The 23,901-nt window shown below is 49.6% G+C and overlaps 1 protein-coding gene across 1 annotated transcript in view; it reads left to right on the top strand.

The window, feature by feature from the left end:
- The first annotated feature begins 4,588 nt into the window (after window positions 1–4,588).
- LOC141176225 (uncharacterized) overlaps window positions 4,589–23,901 on the top strand; it is a 40,881-nt gene continuing 21,568 nt past the window's right edge. Inside the window, exon 1 of the mRNA XM_073660210.1 lies at window positions 4,589–4,649. The gene's annotated coding sequence lies outside the window, so the exon portion shown is untranslated. The remainder of the gene's footprint in view (window positions 4,650–23,901) is intronic.

Genomic DNA, 23,901 nt, shown 5'->3' with positions numbered 1-23,901 from the left:
TCTTGGTATGTGTGGCCTCCTCACCCCCCAATCCTGGTATGTATGGCCTCCTCACCCCCCAATCCTGGTATGTGTGGCCCCATCACTGCACACACAAAAAATAAACACTTATACTCACCTTCCTTTATCACCTCTGCTCCAGTGCTGCTGTCTTCTGTCTGCCAGCAGCTCATGTTGGTATCTGAGCAGCGCGCGCTCTCAGTTGTCGAGGTGAGCTGCTGCTGCTGCCGGCATATTCACTCCTCTCCACGCCGGGACTATGAGCGTTGACAAGCGTGAATATGCATTCTCTTTAGTAGCGGGCACTGTAAGCAGGAGCCACGGCTCAGCGCTCCTCCGTGCCCGCTACTAAAGAGAATGAAAATTCCCTCTTCTCCACGCCCATGGAAGTGGAGAAGAAGGAATATTCATGTTCCTTTAGCAGCGGGCACACGTGGTAGCTACAGCAGCCGCTACTGCATGTGCCCGCTCCTGCGCCACCGCAACCTCCCACCCCCCCAATACTCACCTATCCTCCTCGCTCCCCCGAGGCTCACGGGCCCCATAGCAGTGGTGTGGCCTGCCACCATTGGCGGTACCCAACTCATTATGGCTTACAGCCAATGAAATCACAAAAGTCATTATCTCAGTAAATTAAAATACTTTATAACATCAGCTTGTAAATGTTTTTAAAATCCGAAATGTTGGCCTACTGAAATGTATGTTCAGTAAATGCACTCAATACTTGGTCGGGGCTCCTTTTGCATCAATTACTGCATCAATGCGGTGTGGCATGGAGGCGATCAGCCTGTGGCACTGCTGAGGTGTTATGGAAGCCCAGGTGGCTTTGATAGCAGCCTTCAGCTCGTCTGCATTGTTGGGTTTGGTGTCTCTTATCTTCCTCTTGACAATACCCCATAGATTCTCTATAATAGATTCTCTATGGGGTTAAGGTCATGTGAGTTTGCTGACCAATTAAGCAGAGTGATACTGTTGTGTGTAAACCAGGTATTGGTACTTTTCGCAGTGTGGACAGGTGCTAAGTCCTGCTGGAGAATGAAATTTCCATCTCCAAAAAGCTTGTCGGCAGAGGGAAGCATGAAGTGCTGTAAAATGTCCTGGTAGACGGCTGCGCTGACTTTGGTCTTGATAAAACACAGTGGACCTCCACCAGCAGATGACATGGCTCCCCAAACCATCACTGATTGTGGAAACTTCACACTAGACCTCAAGCAGCTTGGACTGTGGCCTCTCCACTCTCCCTCCAGACTCTGGGACCTTGATTTCCAAAGGAAAATTGGAACTCTGGGACCTTGTGGATGGTGTCAATGACTGCCTTCTTCGCATTTGTCAAGTCAGCAGTCTTCTCCATGATTGTGGAGCCTACTGAAACAGACTATGGGACATTTTTAAACACTTAGGAAGCTGTTGCAGGTGTTTTTTGTTAATTATTCTAATTTACTGAGATATTGACTTTAGTGTTTTCATTGGCTGTAAGCCATAATCGTCAACATTAACAGAAATAAACACTAGAAATAGATCTCTCTGTGTGTAATGACTCTATATAATTTATGAGTTTCACTTTTTGTATTGAAGAACTGAAATAAATTATCTTTTTGATGATATTGTAATTTAGTGAGATGCACCTGCATATGATGACTGTTGCCCCCAGTGGAATATGTGCGGTGTCTATTTTGGGATATTTTAGTATACCCATGATGATACTATAGACAGCCATTATACCTGGAATGGCCCCTTCCTTGCGTGCCTTGCTTTTTTTTGCTTACATGTCTAACAATCACATATGTGTTGTGTCCCTTCCCCCATCATCCTATTTTTCTATTGCTGAATAAATATGATAGATTTTATACTCCCTGGACTCCTTTGATGGTCTTTTACCCTGCGGGGTTTTCTTTCATATATGGAGTCACTGTGTGGTGGTGATGGTAGAGGACATTGTGTAGCAGGATCATTTTGGCCTTGTATAGTAGTAATTTTGGTAATATTGGTCTTTGTATAGTGTATTTTAGATTAGTAGCAGTGGTATACTGTAATTATATATGTATAAATCCTCTTTTAAGTGGCAGGGAGGTTATATGGGGAAACATGTACTTTGGGGCTGGGGTCCCTGATCTCTTAGGACCCCAGCAACGCTCCTGCACTGGGGAAAAGCAGGGTCTGGAGGCCACTTTAATATGATCATTTTATGGATATGACGCCAAAGAAACTAATGAAGTGCTTTGCAAAGTGCCAGAATTTTCACAATTCTGAAAAAAAATTGTAAGTTTAGTTCCACTATAAGTGATGTTAATTCTGTTATGAGAGCTAACCTTCTGAGACAATTTATCAATGCGCTGTGTGAATTGTGACATTAAGCTTTGGTACATCTATACATAGTGAAGTTCAGGATCAGAATGCTGCAGGTCCCATCTCTTCTACAGAACAATCCCATGGAAATAAAGCTGATCATTTTATCAGATGGGATCATTAGAACTTACCTGGTTGGATCCTTTGTTTCTGGTGGTTTCTTTCCCAGGTCGTCATTAAGGCCCTTTACAATAAGCTCCAAAAACTCATCGGACTTTCTGAATCTTTCAAGCGTTTTCTCCATCACAGAAAGGACAGAAAGGAGGCGCTTATCCTGGCAGAAGAGAATCACAGATATATTGTTCTACATCTTCCAGATGTTTGGATTTATTTACAGACTAATGATTAATCTCGCATCAAGAATGATAATATTATAAGAGATCACAATTTTTGGGTAAAATTATTCAGTTTTAAAAAAATATATATATATAGCAATTACATTATTCTGACAAGACCAATTTTTTGTTTTTTTCCTCCCCTTTTTCCCAAAAAATATAACTTTGTTTTTTCATTAACAGACGGAGGGCTTGTGTTTTGTGGGACTAGTTGTTCTTTGGAATGACAACATTCAATTTACCACATAAAGTATTGAAAAATGGGGGAAAAATCAAAGTAAGGTTATTATTTTTGTTTCTTTGTTTTTTTTTTATGAACATTTAAAAAAAAAATGTGGTTTGTGAGACCATTTTCATCTTGCGAAGACCTAATTTTATAAAATGATCCCATTGATGGAGTTGTCGGCTTCTTCTTGTGGAGAGATCAGTAGTTACAAGTTTCTGATTGTATTTTTGGGAGGGAAGTAGAGTGACCCCAAAAACCACAACCACAACCCTGGCACTTTACTGTCCTTTACAGCATTGACCCGACGTGTAATAGATTTATATGTTATGAAAGATTGTACTTATGTCAATGTAGCAGAAACAAATATTGTTTTACGCTTTTTCTTTTTTATAGTTGCCAGAAAACCGCAGAACCTTAAGCAGAAAATGACATGAATGAGAACATCTGCCCGGCTTGTACCGGATCCGGGGTGTTACGTACAAGGCGAAGCTCCCAGAATAAGGATTTGCTTCATTTTGGTGCAGAGTTTCTAGTAGTTTCTGATTACTACTGTTACAGGCAGATGCCGTCTGCATAATACAGCCAGCACCGCCTCAACCCCTCCATGCATGTGGACCCCGGCACAAACACTCAGGTCCATCCTTTTATGCTAAGACATTAATAATTCTACAATTATCACACACAACTTATATACAGAAACCTCCCAACCGTCCCCGATCCAATGGGACTGTCCGGCTGTCGCTGGAGGTCGGGGCTATGTCCTGACGAGCTGTGTTCTGTCAGGACAGTCCGTGTAGTACAAGAACGTCTCATGCCGTGCTGCTGTGACCGCTCCTGGAGAGGGGCAGCATCCGCTCCGCACGCCTCGTACACGCCCGGCTCCGCTCCGTACACCTCGTACACACCCGGCTCCGCTCCGTACACCGCGTACACACACGGCTCTGTTCCGTACACCTCGTACACACACGGCTCCGTTCCGTACACCTCGTACACACACGGCTCCGCTCCGTACACCTCGTACACACACGGCTCCGCTCCGTACACCTCGTACACGCGCGGCTCCGCTCCGTACACCTCGTACACGCGCGGCTCCGCTCCGTACGCCTCGTACACGCGCGGCTCCGCTCCGTACGCCTCGTACACGCCCGGCTCCGCTCCGTACGCCTCGTACACGCCCGGCTCCGCTCCGTAGGCCTCGTACACGCCCGGCTCCGCTCCGTACGCCTCGTACACACGCGGCTCCGCTCCGTACGCCTCGTACACACCCGGCTCCGCTCCGTACGCCTCGTACACACCCGGCTCCGCTCCGTACACCTCGTACACACGCGGCTCCGCTCCGTACACCTCGTACACAGGCGGCTCCGCTCCGTACACCTCGTACACAGGCGGCTCCGCTCCGTACACCTCGTACACACGCGGCTCCGCTCCGTACACCTCGTACACACACGGCTCTGCTCCGTACACCTCGTACACAGGCGGCTCCGCTCCGTACACCTCGTACACACGGCTCTGCTCCGTACACCTCGTACACACGCGGCTCTGCTACATCCACACTGTAAACCCCTCCTGACCCCACACATAAACTTCAGCTCATCCAGCACCATGACAACCAGCACAGCAGAGTCCTGCACCCACTGAGGCCCCTGATCATGTGACCCCTGACTCCTCCCCTCCTGTGACCTCATCACAGGTCCTGTGCGCACAGAGCAGCCATATATGTGGTGGCGGCTCTGCAGGTGGAGGTATGTGGAGACCCCATTACTGGGCGCAGGGGGCATTAACCCCTTCAGCACGGAGACTCTTTTGGGGTCTTGTGTTGCCCCTTTATAAGAATCATAAGGTTTTTGTTCTGTTTCCTGTAATAGATACATACGACCCAACTATGGAGACAGGAAGGGAGGAAACATATTGTTCTCATAGTACAGGACCCCTTTACTGGCCCCACAGTGTAATGCCCCCATTATGCCCCTTATGCAGGATGTATGATGCCCCCACACAGTGTAATGCCCCCATTATGCCCCTTATGCAGGATGTATGATGCCCCACACAGTGTAATGCCCCATTATGCCCCTTATGCAGAATGTATGATGCCCCCCACAGTGTAATGCCCCCATTATGCCCCTTATGCAGGATGTATGATGCCCCACACAGTATTATGCCCCTTATGCAGAATGTATGATGCCCCCCACAGTGTAATGCCCCCATTATGCCCCTTATGCAGAATGTATGATGCCCCACACAGTGTAATGCCCCATTATGCCCCTTATGCAGAATGTGTGATGCCCCCCACAGTGTAATGCCCCCATTATGCCCCTTATGCAGGATGTATGATGCCCCCACACAGTGTAATGCCCCAATTATGCCCCTTATGGAGGATGTATGATGCCCCCCACACAGTGTAATACCCCCATTATGCCCCTTATGCAGTATGTATGATCCCCCATACAGTGTAATGCCCCCATTATACCCCATATGCAGGATGTATGATGCCCACACACAGTGTAATGCCCCCATTATGCCCCTTATGCAGGATGTATGATGCCCCCACACAGTGTAATGCCCCTTATGCAGGATGTATGATGCCCCCACACAGTGTAATGCCCCCATTATGCCCCTTATACAGTATGTATGATGCCCCCACACAGTGTAATGTCCCCATTATGCCCCTTATGCAGGATGTATGATGCCCCCATACAGTGTAATGCCCCCATTATGCCCCTTATGCAGGACAGGATGTATGATGCCCCCCACAGTGTAATGCCCCCATTATGCCCCTTATACAGTATGTATGATGCCCCCATTATGCCCCTTATGCAGGGTGTATGATGCCCCCATTATGCCCCATATGCAGGATGTATGATGCCCCCACACAGTGTAATGCCCCCATTATGCCCCTTATGCAGGATGTATGATGCCCCCACACAGTGTAATGCCCCCATTATGCCCCTTATGCAGGATGTATGATGCCCCACACAGTGTAATGCCCCATTATGCCCCTTATGCAGAATGTATGATGCCCCCCACAGTGTAATGCCCCCATTATGCCCCTTATGCAGGATGTATGATGCCCCACACAGTGTAATGCCCCATTATGCCCCTTATGCAGAATGTATGATGCCCCCCACAGTGTAATGCCCCCATTATGCCCCTTATGCAGAATGTATGATGCCCCACACAGTGTAATGCCCCATTATGCCCCTTATGCAGAATGTATGATGCCCCCCTGTAACGGGTCTGGGAGGCGGAACCTCTGGGCTACAATACAAGGGGGCGGTCCTTGTAAGGGAGCGGATGGCGACCAGGCAGGTAGTCACAGGAGGTGACCAGGACAGTCTCTGGGTGTACGGGCAGGAGGACACGGCAAGTGATCGGGGCAGTCTCTGGGTAAAGGGTAGGTACGACCTGTGATGGCTGAACCTCCAGGTAGGCTAGCAAGGCAGATGGAGAATGTGTGCTCCCAGGTGAGCAAGCGAGAGTCTCTGGAATAGCAGGTGGTCACAGCACGTGACGGCGGAGCCTCCAGGTAGGCAAGCAGGCAGGTAACGGAGAAGCGCTCCCAGGTGAGCGGGCAAGAGTCTCAGGAATAGCTGGTGGTCACAGCACGTGACAGCGGAGCCTCCAAGCAGGCAGGTAGCGGAGAAGCGCTCCCAGGTGAGCGGGCAAGAGTCTGGAGTAGCTGGTGGTCACAGCACGTGACAGCGGAGCCTCCGGGCTGGCAAGCAGGCAGGTAACGGAGAAGCGCTCCCAGGTGAGCGGGCAGGCTGGTCCTTAGACAGACTGACAGGAGTAGTAAGGCAGACCGTCGGACCTCAGACTAGCAGACAGGTAGCAAGTAATCAGGCAGGAATCTGACAGGTAACTGGCAGGTAACTGGCAACGGGACCTGAGGGCTGAAGCACAGGTGAGACACAGGTGCAAACAACATTGCTCGGGCACCTCCATTTTGGAGGAGGTGCCTTATATATGATGAAGTCCTCCGGCCATTGGCCGGGGACTCCTTAGGACGGCGCGCGCGGCCCCTTTAAGAGGAGGGGAGCGCGCGCGCCCTAAGCACAGGGGCCGGGAAGGAGCGCGCGCTGAGAGCAGAGCGGGAGGAGGACGCCGGGAAGGAGCGCGCGCTGACAGCAGAGCGGGAGAGGGACGCCGGGCACGGGGCAGAGCGGTGAGGGGAGCAGCGTCCCTGCCTAGCAGAGGGCAGGGACGCCGGCACTACAGTACCCCCCCCTTTAGGCCCCCCCTTTTTTAGGCCAGACAGAAATTTAGCTAGGATGAGAGGGGCATGGATGTTCTCCCGGGGCTCCCACGTTCTCTCCTCAGGACCAAACCCCTTCCAATCTACCAGAAAAAAGGTCTTTCCTCTTACCCTTTTGGTGGCAAGAATGTTCTCTACCTCAAACTCGTCCTCAGCAGAAACCGGAGCAGGAGGCGTACCTGTAGACTTGGAAAAAGAGTTAAGTACCACAGGTTTGAGGAGAGATACATGGAAGGAGTTAGGGATCCGTAAGTTGGCCGGGAGTTTCAATTTATAGGCCACCGGGTTGATCTGACTGGTGACCTCCAGAGGTCCGATGAACCGAGGCCCTAACTTGTAAGAGGGTATCTTGAGTCGAACATATTTAGATGAGAGCCAGACCTTATCTCCTGGACGAAATTGAGGAGGATCCAGGCGTTTTTTGTCAGCGTGTCTTTTCATCCGCTCGGACGACTGAAGGAGTGCGGATCGGGTACTCTCCCAAATGGAGGAAAATTTGCTAACGAGAGATTCCGCAGCCGGGTTGTCCACCGAGGTGGAGACAGGAAAAGGAATCCGAGGATGCTGACCAAAGACTACAAAAAACGGGGATTTGGAGGAGGATTCGCTCTCGTGATTATTGTAAGAGAACTCGGCCCATGGTAGGAGATCCACCCAGTCAGAATGGTGGGCATTAACGAAGTGCCGGAGGTAACTGGTCAGGTTCTGATTGATCCGCTCCACTTGACCATTGGACTGTGGGTGGTAAGCGGAAGAGAAGTCCAGGGTGACGTCTAGTAGTTTACAAGTGGCTCTCCAGAAGCGTGAGGTGAACTGTACCCACGATCCGACACGATGTGGAGGGGCAGGCCATGAAGACGGAAGATGTGACGAATAAAGTCTCTAGCTAGCTCGGGTGCAGACGGGAGGCCTGGCAGGGGAACGAAATGAGCCATCTTGGAGAAGCGGTCAGCGACCACCCAAATGACCGTACAACCGGCAGAGAGTGGGAGGTCAGTTATGAAGTCCATTGCAATATGCTGCCAGGGGGCAGCAGGTACTGGGAGCGGAAGGAGGCGACCGGCTGGCAGATGTCTCGGAACCTTGTTGCGGGCGCAGGACACACAGGCAGAAACAAAGTCTATTACATCCTTGTGCAGGGTAGGCCACCAGTAGTGCCGGGAAATAAGCTGGAGGGTCTTCTTCTGACCAGCGTGGCCAGCCAGTTTAGACGAGTGACCCCAGTGAAGGATCTTCTCCCGATCAGGTACTGATACGAACGTCTTTCCGGGAGGGAGACGATTTAGACTCACGGGAGCCACCTGCATTACTCTGGCGGGATCGATGATGTGTTTCGGATCTTCCTCGAGATCAGATACCAGAAAGGATCGAGACAAGGCGTCCGCCTTGACGTTTTTGTCAGCCGGGCGAAAATGAAGGACAAAATCAAAACGAGCAAAAAACAAGGACCACCGGGCTTGGCGCGGGTTAAGTCTCTGGGCATGCTGGAGGTAAGCCAAGTTCTTGTGGTCAGTGTAAATTATTACCGGGTGAAGAGCCCCCTCAAGCAGGTAACGCCACTCCTCCAATGCCAGTTTGATGGCCAATAACTCTCGATCTCCTATGGAATAATTGCGCTCAGAGGAGGAGAAGAGTTTAGAGAAGAAGCCGCAAGTTACCATCCTCCCGGAAGAAGATTTTTGAGTAAGTACCGCTCCAGCTCCAGAGGAGGAGGCGTCCACTTCCAGGAAAAACTGCTTGTTGCCGTCCGGGCGATGCAGCACCGGGGCGGAAGAGAAGGCCTGTTTTAAGGAAAGAAAGGCTTCTTCTGCTTCGGGCGGCCACTCTTTGGGATTAGTACCCTTACGGGTGAGCGCGGAAATTGGGGCAGTCCGGGAAGAGAAGTGTGGTATGAAGAGGCGGTAGTAGTTGGCGAAGCCCAGGAACCGCTGAATGGCCTTCAACCCCTCCGGTCGGGGCCATTTCTCGATGGCAGACAGTTTCTCTGGATCCATTCGTAGGCCGGTCTGAGAAATAATGTAGCCCAAAAACGGAAGCGAGGTCTGCTCAAAGAGGCACTTCTCGTATTTAGCGAAGAGGTGATTCTGCCTGAGCCTGAGCAGGACCTGACGAACGTCCCTCCGGTGAGTCTGGAGATCCGGAGAGAAGACCAAGATGTCGTCCAGGTACACCACTACGCAGGAGTAGAGAAGGTCCCGGAAGATGTCATTGACCAACTCTTGAAAGACGGCAGGAGCGTTACAGAGACCAAAGGGCATTACCAGGTATTCATAGTGGCCGTCCCGGGTGTTGAATGCCGTCTTCCATTCATCCCCTTGACGGATACGAACCAGGTTGTACGCCCCACGGAGGTCTAGTTTGGTGAAGATTCTAGCCCCCCTCAGACGATCAAATAATTCTGGAATGAGCGGAAGGGGGTACTTATTCTTCACCGTGATCTGGTTAAGGCCTCTATAGTCTATACAGGGACGGAGAGAGCCGTCCTTCTTTTTGACGAAAAAGAAGCCTGCTCCCGCCGGGGAGGTAGATTTCCGGATGAATCCCCTGGCCAGATTCTCCTCAATATATTCGGACATCGACCGGGTCTCAGCAGCGGATAAAGGATAAATACGCCCACGGGGAGGAGTAGTACCGGGTAACAGGTCGATGGGACAGTCGTATGGTCTATGAGGGGGTAATGTCTCTGCCTCCTTTTTATTAAAGACATCAGCATAAGACCAATAAGGAATTGGAAGTCCAGGTAGATTAGCTGGGGTAGGAGAGGGACGGACGGGATGGACGAGAACCAGGCAGGTCTTATGACAGTCTTGTCCCCAGCGAAGGACTTCTCCGGTTTGCCAGTCAAGCACGGGTGCATGTTTCTGGAGCCAAGGCAGACCTAGCAAGAGGGCGTGAGAGAGTCCAGGCAGAACATGAAAGGAGATACTTTCAGAATGCAGCATTCCCACCTGCAGAGTAATGGATTCGGTGATGAGTTGGATGGGGCGTGGTAAGAGCCCCCCATCCACGGCAGCCACAGACAAGGGTACAGCCAGAGGTTTGGTGGGGATGCGGTATTTCTCTACCAGGGACTGTGAAATAAGATTCCCGGCTGCTCCAGAGTCCAGTTGGGCTAGTTCGAAATAACGGTTCTCCCCGTAGACGATTGAAACTGACAACAGCAGGGATGGAGAGGATTTATTCTTGTCTAGGTGGACCTCTCTGAGCGAACCTAGACACAGGCGTTTCCCGACCTCTCCGGGCAGGCATGAATCCGGTGCTCCTTACTGCCACAGTAGAAGCAGGTCCCCTCGGCACGGCGTAAGTCCTGACGGGTCTTGACCATCTTGGTCTGGTCGACCTGCATAGGCTCAGGAGGGTGTACCTGGTTAGAGACAGAAGGAGTGACGGGTTTCTGAAAAGTAGGAGCTAGACGTGGTAACCTCCTCTCACGGGTGACCTCTCTGGCACGCTTCTGGAACCGTAGGTCAATCCGGGTGGCAAGAGTTATTAAGTCATCGAGAGTGGTAGGAATGTCCCGACCGGCAAGTTCATCTTTAATACGGCCGGACAGACCCTCCCAGAAGACGGAAACCAGAGCGTCGTTATCCCAGGCCAGCTCCGAGGCAAGGGTACGGAACCGTATGGCATATTGGCCCACGGTGAGACTCTCCTGACGGAGGCGTAGCAACGATGATGCAGATGAGGTCTTCCGTCCGGGTTCGTCGAAGACTTTCCGGAAAGCCGTGAGAAAAGCAGGCAAGTTGGACACCAGGGGGTCTCCTCTCTCCCATAGAGGATTTAGCCAGGCCAGGGCCTCCCCGGTGAGATGGGACATGATGAAGGCAATTTTGGCCCGGTCGGAGTTAAACTGATGGGACAAAAGTTCAAAGTGCAGGGTGCACTGATTTAAGAAGCCCCGAGCCTGGACGGAGTCGCCTCCGAAGCGAGGAGGTGCAGAAAGCCGGGGTAGGATACCATGGTATTAGTGGGCAGCGGAGCTGCCGGATTGCAAGATATGGCACTGGCGGAGGTTGTTGGTGGATCAGACAGAGTGTTCAGGCGAGTATTGACATTCCGCAGGTGACCCATGATGGACTCCTGTTGGGACCTCTGACGGGACAGTTCAAGACAGAGGTCCGAGAGCGAGGGAGCTTGGGTGCCACCGGGTTCCATGGCCCGAGCAAACTGTAACGGGTCTGGGAGGCGGAACCTCTGGGCTACAATACAAGGGGGCGGTCCTTGTAAGGGAGCGGATGGCGACCAGGCAGGTAGTCACAGGAGGTGACCAGGACAGTCTCTGGGTGTACGGGCAGGAGGACACGGCAAGTGATCGGGGCAGTCTCTGGGTAAAGGGTAGGTACGACCTGTGATGGCTGAACCTCCAGGTAGGCTAGCAAGGCAGATGGAGAATGTGTGCTCCCAGGTGAGCAAGCGAGAGTCTCTGGAATAGCAGGTGGTCACAGCACGTGACGGCGGAGCCTCCAGGTAGGCAAGCAGGCAGGTAACGGAGAAGCGCTCCCAGGTGAGCGGGCAAGAGTCTCAGGAATAGCTGGTGGTCACAGCACGTGACAGCGGAGCCTCCGGGCAGGCAAGCAGGCAGGTAGCGGAGAAGCGCTCCCAGGTGAGCGGGCAAGAGTCTGGAGTAGCTGGTGGTCACAGCACGTGACAGCGGAGCCTCCGGGCAGGCAAGCAGGCAGGTAGCGGAGAAGCGCTCCCAGGTGAGCGGGCAAGAGTCTGGAGTAGCTGGTGGTCACAGCACGTGACAGCGGAGCCTCCGGGCTGGCAAGCAGGCAGGTAACGGAGAAGCGCTCCCAGGTGAGCGGGCAGGCTGGTCCTTAGACAGACTGACAGGAGTAGTAAGGCAGACCGTCGGACCTCAGACTAGCAGACAGGTAGCAAGTAATCAGGCAGGAATCTGACAGGTAACTGGCAGGTAACTGGCAACGGGACCTGAGGGCTGAAGCACAGGTGAGACACAGGTGCAAACAACATTGCTCGGGCACCTCCATTTTGGAGGAGGTGCCTTATATATGATGAAGTCCTCCGGCCATTGGCCGGGGACTCCTTAGGACGGCGCGCGCGGCCCCTTTAAGAGGAGGGGCGCGCGCCCTAAGCACAGGGGCCGGGAAGGAGCGCGCGCTGAGAGCAGAGCGGGAGGAGGACGCCGGGAAGGAGCGCGCGCTGACAGCAGAGCGGGAGAGGGACGCCGGGCACGGGGCAGAGCGGTGAGGGGAGCAGCGTCCCTGCCTAGCAGAGGGCAGGGACGCCGGCACTACACCCCCACAGTGTAATGCCCCCATTATGCCCCTTATGCAGGATGTATGATGCCCCCACACAGTGTAATGCCCCAATTATGAACCTTATGGAGGATGTATGATGCCCCCCACACAGTGTAATACCCCCATTATGCCCCTTATGCAGTATGTATGATCCCCCATACAGTGTAATGCCCCCATTATACCCCATATGCAGGATGTATGATGCCCACACACAGTGTAATGCCCCCATTATGCCCCTTATGCAGGATGTATGATGCCCCCACACAGTGTAATGCCCCTTATGCAGGATGTATGATGCCCCCACACAGTGTAATGCCCCCATTATGCCCCTTATACAGTATGTATGATGCCCCCACACAGTGTAATGTCCCCATTATGCCCCTTATGCAGGATGTATGATGCCCCCATACAGTGTAATGCCCCCATTATGCCCCTTATGCAGGACAGGATGTATGATGCCCCCCACAGTGTAATGCCCCCATTATGCCCCTTATACAGTATGTATGATGCCCCCACACAGTGTAATGCCCCCATTATGCCTCTTATGCAGTATGTATGATGCCCCCATTATGCCCCTTATGCAGGGTGTATGATGCCCCCATTATGCCCCATATGCAGGATGTATGATGCCCCCACACAGTGTAATGCCCCCATTATGCCCCTTATGCAGTATGTATGATGCCCCCACACAGTGTAATGCCCCATTATGCCCCTTATGAAGGATGTATGATGCCCCCACACAGTGTAATGCCCCCATTATGCCCCTTATGCAGGACAGGATGTATGATGCCCCCCACAGTGTAATGCCCCCATTATGCCCCTTATGCAGGACAGGATGTATGATGCCCCCCACAGTGTAATGCCCCCATTATGCCCCTTATGCAGGATGTATGATGCCCCCACACAGTGTAATGCCCCCATTATGCCCTATATGCTGGATGTATGATGCCCCCACACAGTGTAATGCCCCTTATGAAAGATGTATGATGCCCCCACACAGTGTAATGCCCCTTATGAAAGATGTATGATGCCCCCCACAGTGTAATGCCCCTTATGAAGGATGTATGATGCTCCCACAGTGTAATGCCCCCATTATGCCCCTTATGCAGGATGTATGATGCCCCACACAGTGTAATGCCCCATTATGCCCCTTATGCAGAATGTATGATGCCCCCCACAGTGTAATGCCCCCATTATGCCCCTTATGCAGGATGTATGATGCCCCCACACAGTGTAATGCCCCAATTATGCCCCTTATGGAGGATGTATGATGCCCCCCACAGTGTAATGCCCCCATTATGCCCCTTATGAAGGATGTATGATGCCCCCCACACAGTGTAATACCCCCATTATGCCCCTTATGCAGTATGTATGATCCCCCATACAGTGTAATGCCCCCATTATACCCCATATGCAGGATGTATGATGCCCCCACACAGTGTAATGCCCCCATTATGCCCCTTATGCAGGATGTATGATGCCCCCACACAGTGTAATGCCCCTTATGCAGGATGTATGATGCCCCCACACAGTGTAATGCCCCCATTATGCCCCTTATACAGTATGTATGATGCCCCCACACAGTGTAATGCCCCCATTATGCCCCTTATGCAGGATGTATGATGCCCCCATACAGTGTAATGCCCCCATTATGCCCCTTATGCAGGACAGGATGTATGATGCCCCCCACAGTGTAATGCCCCCATTATGCCCCTTATACAGTATGTATGATGCCCCCACACAGTGTAATGCCCCCATTATGCCCCTTATGCAGTATGTATGATGCCCCCATTATGCCCCTTATGCAGGGTGTATGATGCCCCCATTATACCCCATATGCAGGATGTATGATGCCCCCACACAGTGTAATGCCCCATTATGCCCCTTATGAAGGATGTATGATGCCCCCACACAGTGTAATGCCCCCATTATGCCCCTTATGCAGGACAGGATGTATGATGCCCCCCACAGTGTAATGCCCCCATTATGTCCCTTATGCAGGATGTATGATGCCCCCACACAGTGTAATGCCCCCATTATGCCCCTTATGCAGGATGTATGATGCCCCACACAGTGTAATGCCCCCATTATGCCCCTTATGCAGGACAGGATGTATGATGCCCCCCACAGTGTAATATCCCCATTATGCCCCTTATGCAGTATGTATGTTGCCCCCCACAATGTAATGCCCCCATTATGCCCCTTATGCAGTATGTATGTTGCCCCCACAGTGTAATGCCCCCATTATGCCCCTTATGCAGTATGTATGTTGCCCCCACAGTGTAATGCACCCTATGCCCCTTATGCAGTATGTATGTTGCCCCCACAGTGTAATGCTCCCATTATGCCCCTTATGCAGGACAGGATGTTTGATGCCCCCCACAGTGTAATGCCCCCATTATGCCCCTTATGCAGGATGTATGATGCCCCCACACAGTGTAATGCCCCCATTATGCCCCTTATGCAGTATGTATGATGCCCCCGCACAGTGTAATGCCCCCATTATCCCCTTATACAGTATGTATGATCCCCCACACAGTGTAATGCCCCTTATGCAGTATGTATGATGCCCCCACACAGTGTAATGCCCCCATTATGCCCCTTATGAAGGATCTATCATGCCCCCCACACAGTGTAATGCCCTCATTATGCCCCTTATGCAGGACAGGATGTATGATGCCCCCCACAGTGTAATGCCCCCATTATGCCCCTTATGCAGGATGTATGATGCCCCCACACAGTGTAATGCCCCCATTATGCCCCTTATGTAGTATGTATTATGCCCCCACACAGTGTAATGCCCCCATTATGCCCCTTATGCAGTATGTATGATGCCCCCGCACAGTGTAATGCCCCCATTATCCCCTTATACAGTATGTATGATCCCCCACACAGTGTAATGCCCCTTATGCAGTATGTATGATGCCCCCACACAGTGTAATGCCCCCATTATGCCCCTTATGCAGTATTTATGATGCCCCCACACAGTGTAATTCCCCCATTATGCTCCTTTTGCAATATGTATGATGCCCCCCACACAGAGTAATGTTCCTACACTACCACCATCCCCCCACACACAGTACAATGTTCCCAAAGTATCGCCTGAGGTCCTGCAGTTGGAATACTCCCTCCAGACAATGGTTTTCCCTTTGCCTGCTCCCCTACATGTAGACCCCCGAGCATGTATACATGCATGTAGGGGAGCAGGCCTTACTAGATAGCGAGGCTTTGTACAGTAATATACCGCATGATGATGGTATCAGAGGAGTAAGACGTTTCTTGAAATCGAGATCAATAGAGTGTAGCAGACATAATGACTTCATGGAGGATCTTCTAAAATTCACGCTTACTCATAACTTCTTTCTTTTTGACAGAAAGTACTTCCACCAGCTCAGGGGTACTGCGATGGGGAGCCTCTGTGCCCCCTCATCTGCTAACCTATTCTTGGGCTGGTGGGTGGAAACCACAATATTCTGGGATGATCATAAGTGGTGGCAACCATATATTGGAGCATGGGATAGATATATTGACAACATTTTTATCATCTGGTCAAGGACAAGTGAACAATTTATTGAATTTGGCAGGGAACTCAATATCCATAGATACAGTTTAATTGTTACCAGTTGCCTTTCCTGGATGTACCAATCAAGAATGTATGGGATGGGAGCCAGGGCTGTGGAGTCGGTAAGCCAAACCTTCGCCTCCTACTCCTCAATTTCCATGACACCGACTCCCTCATACATGGCTTATTTTAAGTGCTAAATTTACAGTAGGACACATTTTTCTCAGCTAAAAGTTTAGACCAGGGGTCTCAAACACGTGGCCCGTGGGCCGCATGCGGCCCCTCCAGCTGCTTCATGCGGTCTGCAGGCACATAGACCCCTTGATGTTCGCGGCCCGGTCCAGGAGCCGCCGACATCAGCGGTGTAGTGCAATGTATTGCTGCGCAGAGACCGGCTCTCTGCACAGCAATATCAATGGCAGCCGCCGGCCTATCAGAGGCCAGCAGCTGATATCTGCGTCCCAGCGCAGCAGTTTATGAGCTGGACCTGAGAGTGCTGTGGGATCTACTCCCACAATAACTTTTAGAAAGGGTTGGTCAATTAGGGACTGTTTAGTGCATAGTTTCTATAAAAACCTGCACCCAAGGGGACATGGCTGGATGGAAGAATCTGTGGTTTCTTTAGATGTGTAGAAAGTTGTATATGTAATTGGATGAGACCATGTAAATCTTTCTCGAGTTCCTCTACAGGTGAAACCTTTTTCCAGAGGGATTATTCCAACTGTAAAACCTCAGGACTTTTATATATGGCCACATGCACCTGCCGCCTAGATTATGTATGCACGACCAAGAGGCAGTCTAGGAGGAGTGTAGGGTGGCATTTGGGCGAAATTACGCCATGGTCGGGACACCCCATTAGTGAGACACATGAACAGTGCACATTGAGGTGAAACAAGAGACATCTCCTTTTGTATCATTGAGGTGGTTAAACCCAATGTGAGAGGGGGTGATCTCAATAGATGGATCCTCAAAAAGGAAAGTGAGTGGATTTCCAGACTGGATTCACTAGCCCCTACGGGACTGAATGAGCAGATTTCCTATGCCTGTTTTGTATGAATACAGCCCCATTCTGGATTACATTTTTGGGTTTTATACTCTACCCATTGCTACTCAGTTCTCTGTGAATGGGGTTCACATATTGTTTTACTTCATCAAGAGATCTGAGCTTCTATACAAGAATTATTTCTTAACAGTTATATCCCACTTATACTGTTTAGTAACTAACAAGTGTGGTGTTCCTTGTGTATTTCTAATTATGCAATAGTGGTCAAATTTGACCATTTAGGAATATACTGTGGGCCACCATCCCATATTTTTTGTAGTGATAAAGTAGATCCACATGCTTATTGCATGATGGGAGGATGTGCAATACTTGTTTTTAGTCTCCCATGATACTGATCTCAGAGAGAGGATTTTTCTGTTGGTGGAATGCAATCCAATACCATATGTGCTACGGTGTGGAACGCAGACATCTGGGCATGCGCATTTGTGGACAATGATCCTAGATGTGCTCTGTCGTGGAATTATAACTATGGGCACGCGCAGTCACAGGTACGAGTGACGCAGAGGCAATCAGTTTATCTGGCGTTTCAGCGAAAAGCACGTCACTTCCGAACGTGCGCACTAGGTGATGGACATTATCGAACCTCTTGCTCATGAGAAGTAGCGGAGGCGCAGTATAGTATAACCTGTGCCAATTCACCTCTAGGAATTGGAATGGGCCTCCTAGTCTGGGGTTTTGGATGAAGTGGGATATTTAAACATGGACACCTGGCTATTAGGCACACTATGCTGAACATCATGAATTATCATCCCTGTATCAAGCCTCCTAATGAACCTGTTGGGGAAACGCTTTGAGGCGGATTATTGAAACATTCTATGAGTACCATACCCTTTCCTTTATACATATTGTAGGGGTTTTACTCACTTGGGCACAACGGGAGGAAAACAGGAGGCATGTTCCTTTAAAAGTTCATGTGAGTCTATTGCTTCATAAACCCAGAAGCCAAACAGAAAAGCAAATAGCCTTTAGATCAGGCAGACAAAGTAAATGTCTTTAGCAGGTCTCTGCTCAGCCAGGCCTGTGTGGCACACAAGCTGGGGTAGCGTCCAGTGTCCTGGCTTGGTCTGAAGACAAACATACACAGGAGGCCTTCTCCCTCCAAACAACAGCCTTCATTTTATAGGCTGTTAACCACACCCAGAGGTGAGGTATGTGGGTAGCAGGGCCCGCCCATTCTCTCCCAGCCACCCGTAACCTGGCTCCCAGGTGCACCAAACAATCATCTTAGTGCTGTGTGCCTTAGAGAAACACTCCGGGTTACATCACAGAGACCTGCCATCTCTGTGACACATACCTCCCATCGACTACTCGACCATTAGCCACCTTACATATCTACCCCCTCTGCCTAATGCCGTGGGGCTTGGCACCTTCTACTGCCAGACAGGGGATTCTCGAGAGGGCATGGGCATTACCATGTAGCTTCCATGCTCTATGTTCTACATGGAAGTAGAAATCCTGTAGGGCTAAAAACCAGAGGTTGACCCCTCATCCATCCGATTGGGGCATAGTCGGATACTAATCTAAATTTTCGACCTAACAGATAGTACCGTAAAGTGTCCACTGCCGACTTTATGGCCAAGCATTCCTTCTCTATAACCAAATTATTTTTCTCGCAGGAGGACAGCTTTTTACTCAGGTAGAGGACAGGGTACTCCACCCCGTGTATCTCCTGGGAAAGGACTGCTCTGAAGCATCTGTCTGGAGTATAAAATCTTTCTTGAAGTCTGGGGCAACCAGGACCGGTTGCCTACACAGAGCCAGTTTCATCTCTTGAAAGGCCGTCTCCTCCTCTGCAGTCCACTTGGCCATGGCTGATTTTGTCCCTTTAAGGAGGTCAGTCAGGGGTGCGGCCTTCATGGTGAAGTTTGGGATGAATTTCCTGTAGTATCCCACGATTCCCAGGAAGGCTCTGACTTGCTTTTTTTGACAGTGGTCTATGCCAATTTTGGATTGCTTCTACTTTAGTAATTTGGGGTTTTATCTTGCCTCTACCCACTACATATCCAAGGTGCTTGGCTTCTTCTTTCTCCATGCCACATTTCTTCTGGTTTATTGAAAACCCCACCTTCCTCAGAGCATCAAACACGGTCTGGAATTTTTCCAGATGACTCTCCCTGTCTGGACTGAAGATAATAATATCGTCCAGGTATGTTGCGCCATATTTCTTATGGGATGCAAGGATGCGATCCATGGCTCTCTGGAAGGTTGCAGGGGCCCCCTGCAGTCCCAACGGCGTCCGGACATACTGGAAGCATCCGTCAAGCTTAGAAAACACAGTCTTCTCTTTGGCTACCTGTGCCTTGGGGATCTGCCAATATTGGTCTGGTAGCGCACCCCTCCTTGGTGCCCCTGTGTTTCCCTTCTAATATTGTTCTTCTACCAGCTGGAGTTACATTATCGCCATCTGGATATTTTTTAAAAAAAATTCTAAATAAAAGACATTTGTTTTTACCATTGGAGACTGTGGAGCTGGATCAAATTCTTTTCTATTACCTGTCTACTGAGGGCAAGCAGCAGCTCTGATCACGGAGACACCCAGCTGGTTCATGGAGGTGAGCTGTTTTTTTTATTTTCCCTTTCCATCTGCCAATATCCCTTTGTCAGATCCAAGGTGGTTATGTGCCTTGCTGGCCCAAGCCTCTCGATCAGCTGATCGACGCGTGGCATGGGATATGCGTCAAATTTGGAGACCTCCGATAGTCGTTTCAGAATCTCCACTCACCATCAGGATTTGGGACCAAGACGATCGGGCTCTTCAATGACACTGAGCTTCAGCATACAAGCTACCTCTTTGTAGATCAACTCTCGTCGGGCCTCAGGTATCTGATAGGGCTTAAACCCGCACATGAGGCTCCGTCAGAAACTCGTGTTCTATGACACTTGTGCATCCCGGCAATTCCGAGAACAGATCCCGGTTCTTCTGCATCAACCCCCCACACTGCTGTTTCTGGGCCTTCGTTAGCGTTTCCGCTATTGCGACTCTTCCAACGTCACCTTCTGGCTTGCCCAGCAAGCAAGGAGCTTCCACAGCCTCTCTGTCTTGCCACGGCTTGATGAGGTTGACTTGATATATCTGGTACGCATTACGTCGTCCCGTTTGATGAACCTTGTAGTTCACTTCACCCACTTTTTCCACCACCTCATACAGCCTTGCCACTTGGCCAAGAACTTACTTTCCACTGTAGGAATTAGCACAAGGACTCAGCCTCCCGGATTGAATTGCCTCACTCTGACTAACTGGTTGTAGACTCTGGCATGAGCTTCTTGTGCCTGCAGGAGATGTTCTTTTACAATGGGCATCACCTTCGCAATCCTCTCCTGCATCAGAGCAACGTGCTCAATGACGCTCATGTGGGGCGTGACCTCAGCTTCCCAGGTTTCCTTTGTGACATCCAGGAGACCCCGCGAATGTCGGCCATACAGGAGTTCGAATGGCAAGAACCCCATAGAGGCCTGTGAAACCTCTCGGTTAGTGAACAACAGATACGGTAGGAGACAGTCCCAGTCTCTACCATCCCTCTCTATGGCCTTCCTCAGCATACTCTTCAGATTCTTGTTAAACCTTTTGACTAGGCCAGCTGTCTGAGGATGGTATACTGAAGTCCTCAGTTGGGAGACTTGAAGGGCTTTGCATAACTCCCTCATCACCTTACTCATAGAGGGAGTTCCCTGGTCGGTGAGTATCTCCCTTTGGTAAGCCTGTTCGTGAAAAAACGTGGACCAACTCACGGGCTATACTCTTTGCTTAGGAGTTTCTCAGTGGAATCGCTTCAGGATAGCGTGTGGCATAGTCCAGGATAATCAATATATATTGATGCCCACGAGCAGATTCAACCAGGGGACCGACCAAGTCCATAGCAATTCTTTCAAACGGCACTTCAATAATGGGCAATGGCACGAGGGGTCTTCGAAAGTGAGAGGTGGGGGCGGTTAACTGGCATGTAGGGCAAGACCTGCAATACTTTAAATATTTCCTGGTGACATCCAGGCCAATAGAACCTTTGCAAGATCCGTTCCTGCATTTTTTTCCACTCCCAGATGTCCCCCCAAGACATGTGAATGGGCCATGTCCAACACCTTCCGTCTAAACGGGCCCGACACTATTAACTGCTCCACACGCTGCTCCCTCACTTTCTTGACCCGGTACAACAACTCACCACTCATCATAAAATGGGGAAACCTTGTGTTAGCCTCGGCTCCTGTGCAACCCCATTTATAACAGTGACATTATTAAAGGCTTCCTTCAGAGTTAGGCAGACCCAAAATTCTCGCTGGTCACCCCTAACTCTGGAATGGCAGACACAGGGGGCACTACCTCCTCATCCCTCACAAGGACACAAAAGGGAAACCTGTCTGACTCTGGGTGTGGTGATACCTCATTAGGGTTAACTGTTTTCTTATCTGAGCCAGCGAACCCAGAACCCTTCCCCCACAGATCCCAAAACAAACAAAAGTCCCAGCCTATAATAATAGGGTGCAACAAGTCCAGAATGATGCCGACCTCGTGAGACTCAGTACCGTGGGCCGTTTCAATGTCCACTCTGGCCATGGGTTTCCCTTAGCATCACCATGAATGTACCGAACGCCGACTTTTTTCCCTCCCCGAGTCTAGTAGTGCCATTACCTCCCGTCCGTTCATCTTCACGGGACATGCTTGTGGCCCCTCACTGGGTGGACAGTTCACACTGCAGGCCGGATAAGCATAATATGAATATCGGTGTCCTATACTGCAGTCCATCGGCTCAAGGGTCAGGGGACAACAGGCGGCTATATGGCCTGTGCCGTGGCACCTCCAGCAAACAACATCACCTGTATGGACCTTGGGCACCACCTCCCTCGTCCCTTTGGACCTTGGAAGTCCCACCACCTTTTGGGCCTCCTCCCCCTGTTGGGACCCCCAGTATGGAGTGGGCAGCCTTCCCAAGGAACTTTCAACCCCCTGGTATCTCTCGACCAGTCCGACCATTTCATCCGCATTCCGGGGATCACCCTGGGCAACCCAAGGCTGTATGGGCCTCGGCAGGGAGTGCACAAAACGGTCCATCACCATCCACTCTACCATCTGCGCAGGCATTGAGGACTCCACTTGAAGCCACTTCTGGACCAGGTGCAACAGGTCAAATATTTGTATCTATCAAAAGAGGTCAATGGTTTACAACTTCCAATTCATACAATATCCACAAACAAACTCAAGCTACATGAGCCCGGTTTTAAAGGAAGATATGAGTACAATTATTTGTTAAAATTAATTAATTTTTATTTCAATAATTAAGAGAATTTTTTTGTAAAAAAACAGGTACCTTCAAAATTCACAAAATCAAATCTCCATTAGAGGCTTATATTATTACAGTAAGCTACCTCCTCTGATGTATCAAGAAATTATATTCCGTCTTTATTGCACCCTTTCCCTAATAATAAGGTGCTGAAAAAGTTGAACCCCTTTATTCAAAAAAATCCAGAGACAAAGTGCAAAAAGGTATTTTCCTCTCTGTATTGAAAGATGTATAAATATAAATATACTTGTGAGTATATAAATAAGTGAATTTTTGTTATGTTTTACATTATATCTTTGAGACAAAGTAATGACTGAAAGATAGGGAAATAAAGCCAGCAACAATTGATTTAATACCCTAAACAGGGAACTGTGCATATAGGGACAGATTCATTCAGGATTCACAGTTAACAGACACAAGGTCCTAAGGAGAGTACTTACATATTTCAGTATCCAGCCTGTGGAGATGAGATTGCGGTCTACCCCGACGCCGCCGTTTCGCCTTGGGCTTCTTCAATGGGGGGGCGTTAGTTTGTGTGCACGGTGTACCGTTTATGTATTCCTCCAACCAGCTGTATGTAATTAATCTGATAGACCAGAGTGATTATGGCGCATGCGTTAGTTACGTAGGTGCCCCGTAAACAAAAAGGACTTCCGGAGTCACTGCGGCTGACACGCATGCGGTGGAACGCATGAAGTGTCTCTTGCGCAGGACCGGAAGTCCGACAGGCCCGTTCACGTGCGCATGCGCACTCTCTGTTGGGAATCTCCATATAGTAGTAGCGGAGCTTGGAAGGGGCGTGTCAATGTAACGGAGATCGTAAATACATTTAGGCATATAGATACTCGCCTTCATTACATTCTTTTGCGTTTTCTATATAATAATTAGTTGAACCCCAATCATCCATTAGGGAATGCTTCTGATACTTGATAAGTATAAACTTCTTGATTTAAGAGATATCTAATGGGTATATGTTTTATATAGTAAAATTGATGTAAGAGTGCAAGGAATGTGTTGGAAATATGTGAAAATTTAATGTGAAAAGATTCATGAAAAAAATATAAAATATCATAGTAAGCAAATATGGTGTGAAAATGCGTATAATGGGGCACATACTAATTTTGATATATATTGTGTGTCTCATATTTTAAAGGAGTGAATAAATAGCTTAAGATAATAACTAATACACTACAATTGTGTATAGTACGTGAAACATAATAATTTCCAAGGTGCACAATATAAAATTAGAAAGAAAACTATTCTTTTCCCAAAAATGCACCACAATAATAAATTGTCCAAACCCACAAAAAAAAACACATACAGTATGATTACATCAATAATTGTCACTATATATTATTAATTTGATATATTAATATAAGGCCACAGGAAGTCCATAATTATCATTCTTCTTATCTTATTTTGTTTCTTTCTTTTTAGGGTCCTCAATTAACGCGGTCCACATCTGGCAGTCACTACCTCTCAGGATCTCCCTCCAATAGATGCAGCCCTCCAAACTCCACCAACCATCCTGATGTCCAACAAATACCAGCGGGTAGGAACTAGGCATAATAAAACCATAATTA

The sequence above is a fragment of the Phyllobates terribilis genome, unplaced genomic scaffold (genome assembly GCF_046119375.1).
Source record: "Phyllobates terribilis strain yellow unplaced genomic scaffold, ASM4611937v1 Scaffold_17__1_contigs__length_24005725, whole genome shotgun sequence".
NCBI lineage: Eukaryota > Metazoa > Chordata > Amphibia > Anura > Dendrobatidae > Phyllobates > Phyllobates terribilis.
Note: the sequence above shows the minus strand (reverse complement) of the source record. Positions and strands in the feature narration are given on the sequence as shown.